Below are 20112 nucleotides of genomic sequence, written 5' to 3' on the forward strand. Positions count from 1 at the left end.
GCACCCTTCCTATCGACAACATGCAAATCAAATTCTTGTAGCAAGAGAACCCATCTGATAAGTCTAGGTTTAGCGTCTTTCTTTTCCATGAGGTACTTAATAGCAGCGTGATCAGTGTGAATAATGACTTTGGAATCTACAATGTAAGATCTGAACTTTTCACATGCAAACACGACTGCTAAAAATTCCTTTTCACTAGTAGCATAGTTTCTTTGGGCACTGTGTAACATCCCAAAATTATAAATTTTGGAATGTTAATATAATTATTAGATTGAATTGTTTGTTTGTTTGAGTGATTGAAACTTGAGTGGAATTTGAAACTTCTCAAAAAAATGAGAGGGAATAAAATGACTTTCCCAAAATTTTCTATTGTGAATCCCTTTTCAATTTTCGAGTTTGAATATTTTCAAACCCTTTGAAAAAAAAATCAAACGAGAGGAGGAAAATGACACTCCAAAATCAGAGACAATGTCTTGATTCAAATTTTAAGTATTTGAAATTTATTTGAAATTCAAATTCCTTTTCATTTTAAAGTTATTGCAAAAAAATATTTTTTTTTAAAAAAAGTATTTTATTTGGTTTTGAAAATATGTTCATGTTTTAGAAAATTTTATTCTGAAAATTTTGATATATAATATGTCTATATAAAATGTTCTCTCTTTTTCATTTATACGTTTTCTTCTTTGTTTTTTTTTTTTTTTTTTTTTTTAATATTCGTTCGAAATTAAAAAAAAAAAAAACAAAACAAAGGCCACGGCCGGCCTAACCTACGCATGCGGCTGACAACTTTCAGCCCATGCGCACTTCTTCTTTTTCTTTTCTATTTCCTCCTCTTTACGTATATGTTTAGTCCCACATTGCTTATCTATGGACCATTAGACCTCCCTTCCACCTATAAATATAGACCCATAGGAGCATCCAAAAATCATCTATTTCGGGTTAAATCAATCTTTTGGTTTAACTAGATTTATTAAATAAAAATATTTTTTCTTCTCTTCGGCGGGATTTCTCGAAGTCGTCTCCTCATTGGAATTTATTCTTACTCTGCATTCTAAAGGTATTTCTCTTCGTATTTTTTTTTATACTCCCGTAGTTTATTATTTCTAGAGTAGTATTCCTACACTAGTATACGGTAGAGTAATTAGATATATTATTTAGTCTTCGTATTTACACATTAGTACTAGAATTCTCTTAGACGTAGCACTTTTCTTCCGTAAAACAGCTTTGCCCTGATTTTTCAAATAGCCATAACTTTTTACTCGTTTATCCGAATTAGATGAAACCAACGCCTAGAGTTTCATCTTGATCCCACCTATCCTGTGAACCTATCATATCAACCTTTTTGAAATTTTCAAATTTCGAAATTTGTTCATATTCATATTCAAACTTCTTTTGATCATATCTTTTTATCCGTAGCTCCGTTTTAGATGAATCCAATTGCGTCGGATTCGTATCAAAGTAATCTTTCCGTTTGTATCATTAGTTTTAACTTTTCAACATTCAATTTTGATCAAATCATATTTATCTATTAGTGCCCAAAAGTGTTCACATCGTTCTAAGCCGATTCAATGTTATATTCAAATATTTGTATCTTTTGATCCGCTAGTTGAAATCTAGTAATTCTTCTTTCTACACGCTCATATTGATCTCCTATATCTAGTAGCATCATTAGTTTCGACCTTTGAACCTTACAAATTTGAGCGATTCAAATTTGTATTCGAACATTCATTTGATCTTATCTTGCAAATCGTACCACCTTTTCAATTGATTCCTTTTACCCCCTAAACACTCATGTCATATATTTTTGTACGTAACCATCGTACTTCAGTTCAACTTATCTTGACCTTTTGAATGCAAATTCAATTCATACTTCAATTCGCTATAACTTGCGTTGTAGTGCTCCATTTCAAGAAATTCTTTCTACAAATAAATTCATATGTCTTATACTATTTGTCAAATAACATTCATGTTGTTCTCCCAATATTTTTTTATCATCTCCCATAGTATATGCAAGTCGAGCTTATATAGCAATAGTTCATCGTCCATTTCCTCTTTTGATCTCATTCCTGCACCTTCACTTTACAACACACTTAGGACCTTTTTATTAAACCTTAGTACGTTGTGATTTTGCACCAAGACATGCTTTGTTCTTATGTTCTCTTGGTTCTTCCTTTTTGGCATGAATGTTTATTGAATGTTATTCGTGTACGATAGATTGCTCGGAGTGTGGCGAATAGAATTATCAGGATTATGAGAGCGACTATCTTCATCAAGTAATACCAGGCAAGTCACTTTGATCATACTTTCACCTATGTTTTATGCATTGTAGTTCTACCATCCTATGCCCATTTGCATGCTACCTAGGTACTTGGAAACTTAATTGTAAGTTGTAGTATCATGTGGTAGGAACACAACAACCCCGACACTTGGCCCCGGGACGACAATGTTATATTTGCTATGCTTAAGTAGACGGGTTATCGGTTGAGTGTATACCACGAGTGATGCAAGGTTGATATAATAATCAAGACCGGACTAAGACAAGATTTTCAAGACCTCGGACGCAATGCAACACTGGGTGAAGGACGGTTGATCGGCTCCCTGGAAAACCCAGTGGATGCCCGGGATGCTGGAGAGGCCATGTCATCCTGCGGAAAGCTTCACCCAGGCTCAAAGAGACGGACGGATATTTTCAAGACCCAAGGCTTACCTGCACAGCCACAAGTCATTATGGGCTCTGGCTTGGTTGGACAACGCGGCGACTCTGGACAGGCGGTGCTAGCAGATGTAGACGAACGGTAGAAATGGATGGGCACCGACAGGGATTCAGAGGGACCCGTTGAAAGACCATGTTTTGATCATCCGGTCTTCAAACACCTTGAAGTGCGAGGACATACACGGAGGCGATCAAATCTTGTGGGGAACGTGTGCAAAACTCTGCAGAGTACTCAAACCTAATCGATTAGCCGTGTCCACGGTCATGGACAACTTGAGCCAAAGGAACTGAAGTTATCTGGATTTCTCAACACCATTATATATATTTGACGAGGGTAATATTGACAACTCGGGTACAAGAACTGGTTGGCGGAACCATCTCGTTAACAACAAACCTTGTAGTAACATTTTGCTTTCAACCCCTCTTGTTGTAGGATAAAACTTGCTTTTCGCTAAAAACTTATAGCCCCACCTGCCATATATGCATATAGTATAGATGATTACTTTTCGCCCCTCTCTTATGTGACTTGCCGGCATATTCAATATGCTGACCTACACGGCTGCAACGTCTTATGTTGCAGATATTTTTCTTCGACGAGTAAGAGTACGATTCAGGGTTACGGTCTACACTCAACTTGCCGTTGGTGTTTACTGGGACTCCATTCCCTTGACTGCTTCCGCTGAGAAATTTAAGGTATATATATCAGTTTTACGCTATTTACATGTGATTGCACTTTGATATATACATTGATGTACTGTGTGTGCCAGCATACTGATCCAGGGATGGCACAGATACACAGAGGCTTGACTCGTTTTGAGTCGGGTCGCTACACACTGTCTAGAGTTTTACTAGAATAGTGAATAACATTCAACTTCTTATCAACTCTTTGTCCTAGAACAACGCCAACAACATAATCACTAGCATCACACATGATTTCAAAAGGTAAGTTCCAATCAGGTGGTTGAACAATAGGTGCAGTTATCAAGGCCTTCTTAAGTATTTCGAAGGCTTCCTCACAATCATCGTCAAAAACAAAAGGAATATCCTTTTGCAAGAGATTGGTAAGAGTCCTAGAAATCTTAGAAAAGTCCTTAATGAACCTTCTATAGAAACCAGCATGACCAAGGAAACTTCTTGTACCTTTGATATCTGTAGGGCATGGCATTTTCTCGATCGCATCAACCTTAGCCTTATCGACTTCAATACCTCTTTCAGAAATTTTATGTCCTAAGACGATGCCTTCATTAACCATAAAGTGGCACTTCTCCCAATTCAAGACAAGGTTGGTATCTTTACATCTCTGCAAGACTCGATCAAGGTTGCTGAGGCAATCATCAAAAGAAGACCCGTAAACGGAGAAGTCATCCATGAAAACCTCAACAATCTATTCACAAAAGTCAGAGAATATAGCCATCATACATCTTTGAAAGGTAGCAGGTGCATTACATAAGCCAAAAGGCATACGTCTGTAAGCAAAGGTACCGAAAGGGCAGGTGAAAGTGGTTTTCTCCTGATCATATTGTGCAACAGTTATTTGGGAGAAACCTAAATAACCATCTAGAAAGCAGAAGTGTGTGTGTTTAGACAATCTTTCTAGCATTTGGTCAATAAAAGGCAAAGGGTAATGATCTTTCCTAGTGGCTTTATTCAATTTCCTAAAATAAATCACCATCCTATAGCCAGTAATAATCCTCTGAGGGATCAATTCATCCTTATCATTAGGGACAACGGTAATACCTCCCTTGTTAGGGACGCAATGCACCGGACTCATCCAACCTCTATGAGCAGCAGGATAGATAATACCTGCTTCCAGGAGCTTTAGTATTTCTTTTCTTACTACCTCTTCCATCTTAGGATTTAATCTCCATTTATGATCGGCAACTGGTTTGGAATCATGATCGGTTTTAATCTTGTGCTGGCATAGAGTGGGACTAATGCCCTTAAGATCATCAAGAGTATATCCAATAGCAGCACGGTGCTTCCTCAGAGTTTTTAGTAACTTATTTTCCTCATGCTCTGAGAGGCTAGCACTAATAATAACGGGATATATCTCTTTTTCATCAAGATAAGCATACTTAAGAGTATCAGGCAACTGTTTAAGCTCGAACATAGGATCACCCTTTGGTGGGGGTGGATCTCCAAGCAGTTCAACACGCAAATTATTCTTAAGGATACGATATTGTTCAAAGATAACTCTATCTATCTCATCCCTTTCATCCATATGCATATCATTTTCATGCTCAAGCAAGTATTGCTCTAAAGGATCAGTAGGAGGCACGGCAATAGAAGATAGGGCAATAGTTTCATCCTTACTAGGCAACTCTTTCTCATGAGGTTGTCTACCAAACTTGGAGAAATTGAACTCATGTGGCACACCTTCAAAGCCAACAGTGACAATTTGCTTCTCACAGTCAATATGAGCATTGACAGTATTGAGAAAAGGTCTGCGAAATATGCTGGGACAAAAGCTATCTTGTGTGGTAGCAAGAACGAAGAAATCAGCACGATACTTCGTTTTACCACACAAGACTTCAACATCCCTAACAATTCCCACAGGGAAGATAGTATCTCTATTGGCAAGCTGAATAGTGACATCAATGGGTTCTATCTCGACAGGTGCAACCACGCCTTTGATTTCATCATATAAGGATCGAGGTATTGCACTAGCACTAGCACCCACATCACATAAACCATGATTACAATGATCTCCTATCTTAACAGAAACAATAGGCGTGCCAACAACATGCCTATGTTTGTCTCTAGCATGTGGTTTAGCAATTCTAGCAGCATCTTCACAGAAGTGAATATCATGGCCATCAACATTGTCGGACATGAGATATTTTATAATAACCATGCTAGGTTCAACTCTAATTTGCTCAGGGGGTGTAGGTGTTCTAATGTAGCCCTACGTATCACACTTGAAGCTTTAGAATGATCCTTTTATCCTAACAGGGAAAGGTGGTTTCTCAATGTAAGCACTAGGAACAATAGGACCATTATAGGCAATGCCTTTCTCTTCAACTGGATTGGGTTTAACTACATTGACTTCTAAGGGAGGATGATATTTAAACCACTTCTCTTTGAGGAGATCGATATGAGCAGCAAATGATTCACACAATGAAGCTACTATCTCAGAGTCAAGTCCATATTTAGCGCTAAAATCACAAAAAGTATTTGTTTCGACAAAGGATTTAAGACAATCAAACTTGAAATTCATACCTGACTCCTTACATTCATCAAGCTCCCAATCTTCAGAGTTGTGTTTAATTCTTTCCAATAAATTCCATCTGAAGTCAATATCTCTCTTCAAAAAAGAACCGGTACAAGAAGTGTCAAGCATGGTGCGATCATCATGAGAAAGCCGAGCATAGAAGTTCTGAATGATAATTTCTCTCGAGAGCTAATGGTTGGGGCATGAATATAACATTGATTTAAGCCTCCCCCAAGCTTGAGCGATGCTTTCTCTGTCACGAGGCCAAAAATTATAAATATAATTCCGATCACGATGTACTAGATGCATAGGATAAAACTTTTGATGAAATTCCAATTTCAACCGGTTGTAGTTCCATGATCCAGTATCATCACATAGTCTATACCATGTCAATGCTTTATCCCTCAAAGATAAGGGGAAAACCTTCTTCTTGACCTCATCTTCGGGCAAACCTGCAAGCTTAAATAAACCACAAACTTCATCTACATAGATTAGATGCAAGTCTGGATGTGATGTTCCATCTCCTGTAAAAGGATTAGCCAGCAGTTTCTCAAGCATACCTGAAGGAAATTCATAACAAATATTTTCAGTAGGTGCAGAAAGTTGAGGAGAAACTCCTTGTGCTTCCGTTCGAGGTGAAGATACCCCGAACAAGCTCCTCAAAGGATTAGTTTCCATAGTGACAAGTGACAATAAATTTCAGCACACTATATAAATGTTTCCTTACCAATTTCCACTTACCAAAGGCGCTTCACTCCCCGACAACGGCGCCAGAAAAGAGTCTTGATGACCCACAAGTATAGGGGATATATCATAGTCCTTTTGATAAGTAAGAGTGTCGAACCCAACGAGGAGCAGAAGGATCTAACAAGTGGTTTTCAGCAAGGTAATCTCTGCAAGCACTGAAATTGTCGATAACAGATATTTGTGTGATAAGATGATTCGCAACAAGTAGCAAGTAGCAAAAGTAACAAAGGTGCAGCAAAGTGGCCCAATCCCTTTTGTAGCAAGGGACAAGCCTGGAAAAACTCTTATAGGAGGTAAAGCGCTCCCGAGGACACATGGGAATTTCTGTCAAGCTAGTTTTCATCATGTTCATATGATTCGCATTCGCTACTTTGATAGTTTGATATGTCGGTGGACCGGCGCTTGGGTACTACCCTTACTTGGACAAGCATCCCACTTATGATTAACCCATCTCGCAAGCATCCGCAACTACGAAAGAAGAATTAAGACAAAGTCTAACCATAGCATTAAACTAGTGGATCCAAATGAGCCCCTTACGAAGCAACGCATAAACTAGGGTTTAAGCTTCTGTCACTCTAGCAACCCATCATCTACTTACTACTTCCAAATGCCTTCCTCTAGGCCCAAATAATGGTGAAGTGTTATGTAGTCGACGTTCACATAACACCACTAGAGGAGAAACAACATACAAAACATCAAAATATCGAACGAATACCAAATTCACATGAGTACTTATAGCAAGATTTATCCCATGTCCTCAGGAACAAAAGTGACTACTCACAAAGCGTAATCATATTCATGACCAGAGAGGTAATGAGTAGCATCAAGGATTTGAACATATAATCTTCCACCAAGTAATCCAACTAGCATCAACTACAAAGAGTAATTAACACTACTAGCAACCTTACAAGTACCAATCGGAGTCGTGAGACGGAGATTGGTTTCAAGAGATGAACTAGGGTTTGGAGATGAGATGGTGCTGATGAAGATGTTCATGGTGACGAGTCCCCTCCGATGAGAGGAGTGTTGGTGATGACGATGGTGATAATTTCCCCCTCCGGGAGGGAAGTTTCCCCGGCAGGACGACCCTGCTGGAGCTCTAGATTGGTTCTGCTCAAGTTCCGCCTCGTGGCGGCGGCGATTCCTCCCAAAAGCCTCCTCTTGATTTTTTCTGGAATGAAACCCTCCTTATAGAAAAAGAGGGGGGCCAGAGGGCCAGCAGGGAGCCCACAAGCCCCCTAGGCGCGACCAGGGGGTAGGCCGCGCCTAGCAGGCTTGTGGCCTCCTGCTGGCTCCCCTCTGGTACTTTTTCGGCCCAGTATTTTTTATAAATTCCAAAATAAATCCTTGTTGATTTTCACGGCTTTTGGTGTTGCACAGAATAGGTATCTCAAACTTGCTCCTTTTTCAGGCCAAAATTCCAGCTGCCGGCTTTCTCCCTCTTCATGTAAACCTTGCAAAATAAGAGAGAAAAGGCATAAGTATTGTACCGTGAAGTGTAATAACAGCCCATAAAGTGATAAATATCAACATGAAAGCATGATGCAAAATGGATGTATCAAGTAACCGATGCGAACCTCTAGTTGGAGGAGAGTGATGGCGGTAGTGTCGTTCATAAGCCCAGCCTTCATGTTCACCTCCTTCTCGATCAAAGTCGTCTCCTCCTCAAGATCAACATAGAAGCGGGATTCAATCAAAGACAAAGGATGAGAGTTGCCACTCGGAAATGACAAGACGGCAGCAGAAATCATTCGGGATTCAGTCATACCTTTGAGCTTGCCGACGAGGTCTAAGCCGAAGTCCTCAACGAACTTCTCCAAGTCGGCTCTTTTGGCACTGACCTCCAAGAACCTTGTCTCGCACTCGGTGTAGCTCTTCTTCAGATCGGCAATCTCTCCTGCACTCTTTTCGCGGTCGCCTTCAACAGTCGGTTCTCCTCCTCGAGTTTCTCAACAGCCTTCAGCTTGGCCTCGACCGCCTTGGTATTTTGATTGGCTTCCTTCTAAGTTTACACCAGTTCTTCATCCCTTTTCTCGAGGGCCTCCTTTATGGTGACTAAAGAAATAGAATTATTCTACCTCTCAATAAGGCAATCTGGCAAGATAGCCTCAGACGGACAGGAAAGAAAATCAATTCAAGATTCATTCGGTCAATATAGCTTACCTTCGACAGCTTTCTTCTCCCTCTTGAGGCGAGTGCACTTGCCTTTTTCAGCTTCAAGGTTGAGGCGTAAATCCAACAGCTCTTGATCAGCTGCTTCGGTACGGTCCATGGGCCCACAAGCAGTCTGCTGACAGCAGGGTCAAGTCAACAAAAATACAAACGCCACTCTAAGACTACTGCTGACTGCCTCAGTCGATGGCAGTCTCGGGGACTACACCCAGTGGGTGCGCTCAGCGCGCCCCCACTGGAAGGATAAGAGGAGACGATGCTCCGTACCTTGTTGACTACTACTAAGCGGGAATGGAAACTCAGACTATCACCGACTACCATAGTCAATGGTAGCCTTGGGGACTACACCTAGCGGGTGCGCTCAACGCACCCCCACTGTAAAGCAACATCAACACCGAGTAGATGTGTATCCACTCGGGATAACCACTCGAATTCAAACTTACTCGGACATTCTTGGCCACGACCTCCCTGGCGTCATACGCCTCCTTCAGTCGTCCGACCATCAGGTCCAGCTGTGCCAATGCTTCCTTGCACGCCTCCTCCTAATCCTCTGGGATGTGGTGGAGCTGGAAGATGCGGCGATCCGGTGGAGGAGGCAACAGACATGTTCCGAGTGACGTCCCGGTCGAGGTGGTCTCGCAGGCCTCAGAAGTCTTGGTCCTAGGAACCACTCGGCCAGGAGCGGGAGCCTGCTTGGACGCCTCTTCAACTGCACAAGGAGCCCTGGGGTCAAGTTCAATCACGTCTCGTGGTCCTGCACATGTTCACAAGAAGTAAACGACCCAGCGTTGAATACCGAGTGAGCCTTCAGAAAAGTCAAGTCTTACCTTTTGAAGAAGCAACATCAGCGTCAGCCTTCCCCTTGTCAGTGGTTTGGGCTTCCAGAGAAGCGGTCAAGGTATCGGCCCTGCAACATATACAACAAGAATACAACAATCATTCAGTGCAACATAGCCAACAAAGACAAATTCATTCGGAGATGAAACTTACGCCGAAGTGATGGGCACAACGACCTTGATGCGCGACAGGACAACCTTCTGGAGTTTGGAGCTCGCGACCTTGGGCTGTTTGGTAGTCTTCTCCGATGGCGTCGTGGCCTCACTTCGGCCCTGTTTGGAACTGCAAGTCGGCATCGGCGGCACACTCGGCTTTGTCACCCTCGGGGCCCTCAAGGTTCCAGCACGGGTCCTCGGATCGTGGCGCGCCTTGCTGCGGGCCTCGGGCGAGATCTCATCAGACGAAGAAGACTCCGCCTCATCCCCCTGATCATCGTCGTCACTCTCCTCCACATCCTCCTCGTTGCCTTCATCGTCTCTATCCTCTTCACAACCTGCATCAGAACCCTCCGGGTGCTCGGTGTCACTCTCCACATAAACATGCATTCGGTCAACCACCGGGACGGAGCTGACTATCCCGGTAAAAGCGTGCCGAGTGGAGAAGATCATGTTACAAACAAGTACCAAGACAATGAGGAAAACCACTCGGACGTAAATGACAGTAGCTTACCTCATTCGGCGGAATCTCCACTGCGAAAGGAGGCACCGTCCTAGTCCCCCCCGGGGTTGTCCCTCACCGAAGTGATGCCATGATCTTATCTTCGAGCTGCTTCTCTGTAAGCTCCTCCGGGTGAACATGAGTTCGGTCATCCGGCCCCTTGTACATGCACATGGGATGGGCTCTAGACTGAAGGGGTTGGATCCTACGCTGAAAGAAGACTTCCAGGAGGTCCATTCCGTTGATGCCTTTGCGCATCACAACAACCAGCGCAATCACCAGAATGTCTATGTCTATCGGATTTTGGGCTCCACAAAACTATAAGGATTCGAACACTGGAGCGTGTACGAAGGTCTATCCTTGCTTTGCCTCGCCTAGCCCACTACTCGATGGAAACGACAAAGCACTCACTCGATGGCAAGGGGAATATAGAACACAACAATGTACCCAGGTTCGGGTCGCTGCGAAGCGTAAAACCCTACTCCTACTCTTGGTGGATTGCCTTTCGCGGAGGTGGTGGATGATACGTCTCCATCGTATCTACTTTTCCAAACTCTTTTGCCCTTGTTTTGGACTCTAATTTGCATGATTTGAATGGAACTAACCCGGACTGACGCTGTTTTGAGCAGAATTGCCATGGTGTTGTTTTTGCGCAGAAATAAATGTTCTCGGGATGACCTGGAAATTTACGAGGATTTTTTGAGGAATATATAAAAAATACCGGCGCAAGAATCAACCAGAGGCTTGGGGCGAGGAGCCCACAAGCCCAGGAGGCGCGGACCCCCCTAGCCGCGCCCAGCAGGCTTGTGGGGCCCTTGGGGCTCCGCCGCCTCCAACTCGAGCTCTATTTAGTCCCTTTCGTCCGAAAAAAATCAAGGAGAAGAGTTCATCGCATTTTACGATACGGAGGCGCCACCACCACCTGTTCTTCCTCTGGAGGGCAGATCTGGAGTCCGTTCTGGGCTCTGGAGAGGGGAGATCGTCACCATCGTCATCACCAACCTTCCTTCATCACCAATTCCATGATGCTCTTCACCGTTCGTGAGTAATCTCATCGTAGGCTTGCTGGACGGTGATGGGTTGGATGAGATCTATCATGTAATCGAGTTAGTTTTGATGGGGATTGATCCCTAGTATCCGCTATGTTCTGAGATTGATGTTGCTACTACTTTGCCATGCTTAATGCTTGTCATTAGGGCCCGAGTGTCATGATTTCAGATCTGAACCTATTATCTTCTCGTCAATATATGTGTGTTCTCGATCCTATCTTGCAAGTTGTAGTCACCTATTATGTGTTATGACCCGGCAACCCCAGAGTGACAATAGCCGGAACCACTCCCAGAGATGACCATAGTATGAGGAGTTCATGTATTCACTAAGTGCTAATGCTTTGTTCCGGTTCTCTATTAAAAGGAGAACCTTAATATCCCGTAGTTTCTATTAGGACCCCGCTGCCACGTGAGGGATGGACAATAGATGTCATGCAAGTTCTTTTCATAAGCACGTATGACTATATACGGAATGCATACCTACATTACATTGATGAACTAGAGCTAGTTACATATCTCTCCATGTTATAACTGTTGCATGATGAATGTCATTCGGCATAATTATCCATCACCGATCCAATGCTTATGAGTCTTTTCCTATTGGTCCTTGCTATGTTACTTTGCTGCTACTGTTACCGCCACTGCTGTCACCACTGCTACTGTTACCGTTGCTACTGTTGCTATCACACTACTTTGCTACTGAAACTTTGCTACAGATACTAAGTCTTTCAGGGGTGGTTGAATTAACAACTCAACTGCTAATACTCGAGAATATTCTTTGGCTTCCCCTTGTGTCGAATCAACAAATTTGGGTTGAATACTCTACCCTCAAAAACTGTTACGACCCCCTATACTTGTGGGTTATTGCTACGGCAACAAAAGTCCTTCCTTGGCGCTAGGAATTCTTCTTGGTACTTCTCTGGTTTGCGTCGGTTTTCCCTTGAAGAGGAAAGGGTGATGCAGCACAGGAGCAGTAAGTATTTCCCTCAGATTGAGAACCAAGGTATCAATCCAGAAGGAGGGTCTCGTCAAGTCCAAAGTACCTGCGCAAACACAAATAAGCTTGCACCCAACGCTTCAAAGGGGTTGTCAATCCCTTCAAGATTGTTTGCAAAGTGAGATCTGAAGGCGGAAAGTGCAACGAAGTAAAAAGTGTAAGGCTGAAAATATGGTATGGAGTAGACCCTAGGGGCCATAGTTTTCACTAGAGGGTTCTCCCAAAATAGCAAGTATTACGGTGGGTGAACAAATTACTGTCGAGCAATTGATAGAACCGTCCAAAGTCATGACGATATATAAGGCAATGATCATACATATAGGCATCATGTCCGAGACAAGTAGACCGATACTTTCTGCATCTACTACTATTACTCCACACATCGACCGCAATCCAGCATGCATCTAGTGTATTGAGTTCATGACGAACATAGTAACGCTTTAAGCAAGATGACATGATGTAGAGGGATAATCTCAAACCAATGATGAAAACCCCATCTTTTTACCCTTGATGGCAACAACACGATGCGTGCCTCGCTACCCCTTCTGTCACTGGCTGAGGTCACCGCACGGTATGATCTAGCGACCCGACTCAAGACGAGTCAAGCCTTTGTTTTTCTGTGCCATCCCTGGATCAGTATGCTGGCACACATAGTACATCAATGTATATATCAAAGTGCAATCACATGTAAATAGCGTAAAACTGGTATATACCTTTATCATTTCAGCGGAAGCAGTCAAGGGAGTGGAGTCCCAATAAACACCAACGACAAGTTGAGTGTAGACCGTAACCCTGAATCGTACTCTTACTCGTCGAAGAAAAATATCTGCAATATAAGACGTTGCAGCCATGTAGGTCAGCATATTGAATATGGCGGCAAGTCACATAAGAGAGGGGTGAAAAGTAATCATCTATACTATATGCATATATGGCAGGTGGGGCTATAAGTTTTTAGCGAAAAGCAAGTTTTCTCCTACATCAAGAGAGGGCTAAAAGCAAAATGTTACTACATTGTTGGTTGTTAACGAGATGGTTCCACCAACCAATTCTCGTACCCATGTTGTCAATAATTACCCTCATCAAATATATTTAATGGTGTTGAGAAATCCAGATAACTTCAGTTCGTTTGGCTCAAGTTGTCCATGACCGTGGACACCACTAATCGATTAGGTTTGAGTACTCTGCAGAGTTTTGCACACGTTCCCCACAAGATTTGATCGCCTCCGAGTATGTCCTCGCACTTCAAGGTGTTTGAAGACCGGATGATCAAAACATGGTCTTTCAACGGATCCCTCTGAATCCCTGTCGGTGCCCATCCATTCCTACCGTTCTTCTACATCTGCTAGCACCGCCTATCCAGAGTTGCCGCGTTGTCCAACCAAGCCAGAGCCCATAATGACTTGTGGCTGTGCAGGTAAGCCTTGGGTCTTGAAAATATCCGTCCGTCTCTTTGAGCCTGGGTGAAGCTTTCCGCAGGATGTCATGGCCTCTCCAGCATCCCGGGTCATCCACTGGGTTCTCCAGGGAGCCGATCAACCGTCCTTCACCCAGCGTTGCATTGCGTCCGAGGTCTTGAAAAGTCTTGTCTTAACCGGTCTTGATTATTTAATCAACCTCGCATCACTCGTGTTATGCACTCAACCGAAATCCCGTCTACTCAAGCATAGCAATATGAAATTTGTCGTCCCGGACAAAGTAACGGGGTTGTTGGGTGCCTAACACATGATACTACAATCTATACTAAAATTTCCAAGTACCTACTCAACATGCAATTGGGCATAGGATGGTAGAACTACGATGCATAAAACATAGGTGATAGTATGATCAAAGTGACTTGCCTGGTGATGTTGACGAAGAAGAATTTCTCGTGAAATAACTTGATAGACTACTCGTTACTCTCCGATGAAATCTATATAACAAACATATCATTCACATAAGCACTCATACTAGCAATCATTCTAACAATCAAAACAAAAGAGAGAGCAAAATAGGAATTTGAAGGAAACTTCAAATAAGACTAGGGAGTCTTCTACTACATCAAACACTAAAATAGTTTTCGTCCAACGGAAAATAATAACAGGGAACTAAGATATACATTTAACTAAGATAGAATAAAGTATTTTTCACAAAACTATTTGAAAGTATTTCCAAACGGGATTTGAAACAGTGGAGAAACCAATTGCAAGTTACTAAGGAACTAGAATTGATTTTATGATAACAAATAAAAATAAAATAAAAACTTGTTGCAAAACTACTGTTAACTAACATAAACAAAACAATAATCTTTCTGAAATAATAAAGAAAATATTTTAAAAGCAATTATAGAAAATGAATTAGTCATAATCCTAAAAGAGGTGAAACAGAAATTGTTTCACAATAAACCATGAGCTAAAATACTCAAACAAATCTGAAATTTCTACCACTAATAAATAAGATCACTAGTGATCAGTAGCCAAAAGAATCAAATTAAAATCTATTTTTAAACTCCTGGAATAGGCAAAACAAGGTTTAAACTAAATCCGATCTAATTCAAATTTGAAAACTTCAAACATAGACAAATTATATGTTTTTAAAAACTACTGAAAATTTGTGATCTACTGGAAATAGAATCAACCTCATTGGACTTCGGGATCAAAAGCTATGCTCAAAACAAAATTGAAACTTTTCTGTTTTTGGAACTAAACAGAAAAGAAATCAAATACTAACAGACACGTGGCGCTCACTTATTTGCTGCGGGGGTGTGTGTTGCGGGTATTATGAGGAAATGGCCGAAGCCTAACAAGAACTCTCTGGCTAAAAGTTAAGTAGATAAAAACCGGCGCGGTTTTGTTTAGAAGACCGAAAGGGTATCTAGATCTAATCTGCATCGTTCCTACACGATCCAAGGGCTAACAGAGAGGGGATGGGGTGCTCACCGGCGTTGCTCTGCTCCGACGAGGGCTTGACGGCGGCGGTGGCTCGGGTGTGGACGGGGGAGGTGCTGCAGAGGGTCTCCGACGGTGGAGAAAACTCCAGCCGATGCGGGCGAGGACGGCGGGCGCGTTGGTGGCGTTAGGGAGGTGCGGCGTGGGGCGCCGGGCGAGCAGGGAGTGGCCGGAGTTGGCCGAGCTCGGGTGCTCCGGCGAGCGCAGAAAGGGCGACGGGGCGGAGCTTGGGCGGGCGGCGGCGGGTGGAACGGAGTGCGGGGACCGGGGGCAGTATTTATAGGGGGAGAGGGGCGCTCGGGAGGGAAGGGGCAGGGAGATCCGGGCGGATCCCGGCGAACTGGGAGGGGCTCGGGCTCGGGCTCTGGTTAGGAAGGGGAGGGGCGAGAGGAGGAAGGAAGGTGACCGAGCGGGAGAGAAGGTCGGGCGCGGGGCCCAGCGCCAGAGAGAAGAAGGGAGGGGCGAGGTGGATCGGCCACCCGATCCGGAGGGATCTCGGTCCCGGGGCCGAAGGGATCCGGCCCAATCCTTAAATGCCGCCCGCGGCGGCTTCCTTTAAAAAAAATGTTTCCTGTTTTAGTTTTTTTTCAGAAACAGTAACTAAAACAAATAAAAAGGCAACGAAAAATAATAATTAATATACGGTATTATATACCAAAATTTTCAGAAAAAAATCTCTACACGATTAACATTTTTCCACGGCAAAAATAAAAACTTCAGAAAAAATTATTTTCACAAAATTGCCTAAAAGATTTATTTTCTTTTGCAAATAATTTTCAAATGACCCTCTAAGTTTTAGGGTTCAAATAACTTTCAAAATGCCCGTGTGTTTGAGGGTCATGTTCCTCCTCTCTTTTTTTATTTGACAGAATGTATTTCCCGGCATTTCTTGCAAATAGAAATGCAAAAGAATTCAAATGCAAATATCTCCGTTCAAATTCTTTATAGTTGAAGAAGTCATGTCATCTTCTCTCTTTGCTTTTAGATGATTGAATTTGAATTCACCGGAGAAGGGGAAAGTCATTTTATTCCCTCTCATTCAAAAGTTTTTAATTTTTTTTCAAATTTCACACAAGTTTCAATGACTCAAGCAAACAAACAAACAATCTAATAATTATTTTAACATTCCAAAATTTGGGATGTTACATATGAACCCAAAACCAAGCACTTCTCCCATTGCAAGAATCATAGATTTAGTTGGCTAGACAAAACCCACAACTCGAAGAGAATTACAAGGATATGAAATCATGCATAAGAGAGACCAGAAGAAACTCAAATAAGATTCATAGATAATCTGATCATAAATCCACAATTCATCGGATCTCGACAAACACACCGCAAAAGAAGATTACATCGGATAGATCTCCATGAAGATCATGGAGAACTTTGTATTGAAGATCCAAGAGACAGAAGAAGCCATCTAGTTACTAGCTATGGACCCGTAGGTCTATGGTGAACTACTCACGCATCATCGGAGAGGTCATGGTGTTGATGAAGAAGCCCTCCATGTCCGAATCCCCCCTCCGGCAGGGCACCAGAACGTGCCCCAGATGGGATGTTGTGGAGACTGAAGCTTGCGGCGGCGGAAAAGTACTTTCGATTATCTCCTGATTTTTTGGGATTTTTAGGGGATATATAGGCGCAAGCCCTAGGTGAGGGGACGCTCAGGGGGCCCACAAGCCTAGATGGCGCGGCCTCCCCCTGGCCGCGGGGTGGGGGCTTATGGGGCCCCTGGGGCTCCCCTGCCTTGGCTCCCAAGCTCCCCGATCTTCTTCCGTTCCAGAAAAACTATTTTCGGGGATTTTCTTCCGTTTGGACTCCGTTTCAAAATCTCCTCTATAAGGGGTCAAAACATGGAAAAAACAGGAACTGGCACTTGGCACTGAGTTAGTAAGTTAGTCCCAAGAAATAAATAAAAGGCATGCAAAACATCCAAAGTTTGACAAGATAATAGCATGAAACCATCAAAAATTATAGATACGTTGGAGACGTATCAAGCATCCCCAAGCTTAACTCCTGCTCGTCCTCGAGTAGGGATGTGATAAAGAATGAATTTTTGATGTGGAATGCTATCTAGCATAGTTGTCCTTTGCAACTTCTTTCACGTGACATGAATGTTCAGATCCGTATGATTCAAAGCAATAGTTTTCTATTGACATGAAAATAGTAATACTTCGAGCAAACTAGCAAAGTAACATGAACCTTCAAAATAACAAGGCCAAAGAAAGTTATCGCTACAAAATCATATAGTCTGGCTATGCTCCATCATCCTCACACAACTAATGTAAATCATGCACAACCCCGGAATTGGCCAAGTAATTGTTTTCGCACTCTTACTTTCTCAAACTTTTTATAACTATCACGCAACACATGAGCGCGAGCCATGGATATAGCACTATATGTGGAATAGAGTGTGGTGGTGGTTGTGAGACAAAAAAGGAGGAGATGGTCACACTGACTCGGCATATCAATAGGCTATGGAGATGCCCATTAATAGATATCAATGTGAATGAGTAGGGATTGCCATACAAGAGATGCACTAGATCTATAAGTATGTGAAATCTCAAAAGAAAACTAGTGGGTGTGCATCCAAATAGCTTGCTCACGAAGACCTAGGGCAATTTTGAGGAAGCCTACCATTGGAATATACAAGCCAAGTTATATAATGAAGATTCCCACTAGCATATGGTAGTGACAAAGCAATAAGCTCTCAATCATGAAGAACATGGTGCTAACATGAAGCACAACTGTGGAAAAAGACAGTAGCATTGTCCCTTCTCTCTTTTTCTCTCTTTTGTTTTTATTTTGGGCTCTTAGGCCTCTCTCTCTTTTTCTCTTTTTTGGGCTCTTTGGCCTCTTTTTTTTATTTCCTCACATGGGACAATGCTCTAATAATGATGATCATCACACTTTTATTTACTCACAGCTCAAAATGATGATGACTCTATAGGAAATGCCTGTGGTAGTGTACCGGGATGTGCAACGATCTAGCATGGTGTATGACGTTGAAACATCTCGCTAGCTATATTACGATCATGCAATGGTAATATGACAGTGACATCACAAGTCATGAGACGGAACGGTGGTAGTTGCATGGCAATATATCTCGGAATGGCTATGAAAATGCCATAGTAGGTAGATATGGTGGCTGTTTTGAGGAAGGAATTTGGTGGGTTTGTGCACCGGCGAGAATTACGCGGCACTAGAGAGGCTAGCAATGGTGGAAGGTGAAAGTGCATCTATACCATGGACTCACATTAGTCATGAAGAACTCACATACTTGTTGCGAAAGTTTTTATTAGTAATCGAAACAAAGTGCTAAACGCATACTCCGAGGGGAAGGGTTGGTAGGTGTAAATCATCGCGTGATCCCGACCTCAACACAATGGATGACAACCAATAGAGCAATTATGCTCCGACTTCCTAACATAGCGGTCCACCATACGTGCATGCTACGGGAATCACTAACTCCAACACAAGTATCTCTAGATTCACAACACCCTACTAACATAACTCTTAATATTACCGAATCCATGTCTCAAAACTAATTGAGAGGAATTGAAACTTCTCTTTCTACTCAATGCACATGAAGATGGAGGTTTTTGCATCCTCTTTGGGTACCTAGCACATTTGGGACTACTTTAATAACATAAGCCAACTACCAAATCACGCAGCGCCGTGCTCTAAAGATATAAGTGAAGCACAAGAGTAGAAGTATCTAGCTCAAAACATATAAGTGAAGCACTAGAGAAAAAGTATCTAGCTCAAAAGATATAAGTGAAGCACTATGAGCAAAATTATCTAGCTCAAAAGATATAAGTGAAGAACTAGAGCAAAAGTATCTAGCTCAAAAGATATAAGTGAAGCAATAGAGAAAAAGTATCTAGCTCAAAAGACATAAGTGAAGCACTAGAGCAAAATTATCTAGCTCAAAAGATATAAGTGAAGCACTATGAGCATGCTAGCAAAATCACGATGAGTGCATGTCTCTCTATCTATGAAAAAGGTGTGCAGCAAGGATGATTGTGACACAACAAAAAGAAAAGACTCCTAATATACAAGACGCTCCAAACAAAACACATATCATGTGGTGAACAAAAAGATAACTCCAAGTAATGTAACCGATGGATTGAAGACGAAAGAGGGGATGTCTTCCCGGGGCATCCCCAAGCTTAGCTATTTTGGTGTACTTGAATTTGGCTTGGGTTGCCTTGGGCATCCCCAAGCTTGATATCTTTCCACTCCTTGTCTCTTTGTCCATGAGAACATCACCCAAAACTTGAAAACTTCACAACACAAAACTTAAATAGAAACTTGTGATAACATTAGTACAAGAAAACAAACTACCACTTCTTTTGGTACTGTAGAAAACTTGAATTCCATCTATATTAATGATGGGCTACTGTATTCTCCCTTTTCCATGGCTAGTACCCCCCGATACTAACCATAGTTTCATCAAAACAGGCAACCAACTCAACAAAAACAGAATCTGTCAAAAACAGACCAATCTGTAGCAATATGTATACTTCGTATACTTCTGGTACCTCAAAAAATCTAAAAAATTACATGGCCTAGGAAAAAAGCATATCAATCAGAAGCAAAAAGAATCAACTCAAAATCTCTTTCTGAATAAAAATGAAAAATCATCTCGTGAGCGAAAAGTTTCTGTCTTTTTTCAGCAGGATCAAACAACCATTACCAAGACTAGTCATAAAGGCTTTGCTTGGATCAAACACAAAAAGAAATGCAAAAAACACAATCACAACAGAATTATGAAAGTGTGGACGCAACAAAGTAGAAAGAAA

Source organism: Hordeum vulgare, chromosome 4H (genome assembly GCF_904849725.1).
Source record: "Hordeum vulgare subsp. vulgare chromosome 4H, MorexV3_pseudomolecules_assembly, whole genome shotgun sequence".
Classification (NCBI taxonomy): Eukaryota; Viridiplantae; Streptophyta; class Magnoliopsida; order Poales; family Poaceae; genus Hordeum; species Hordeum vulgare.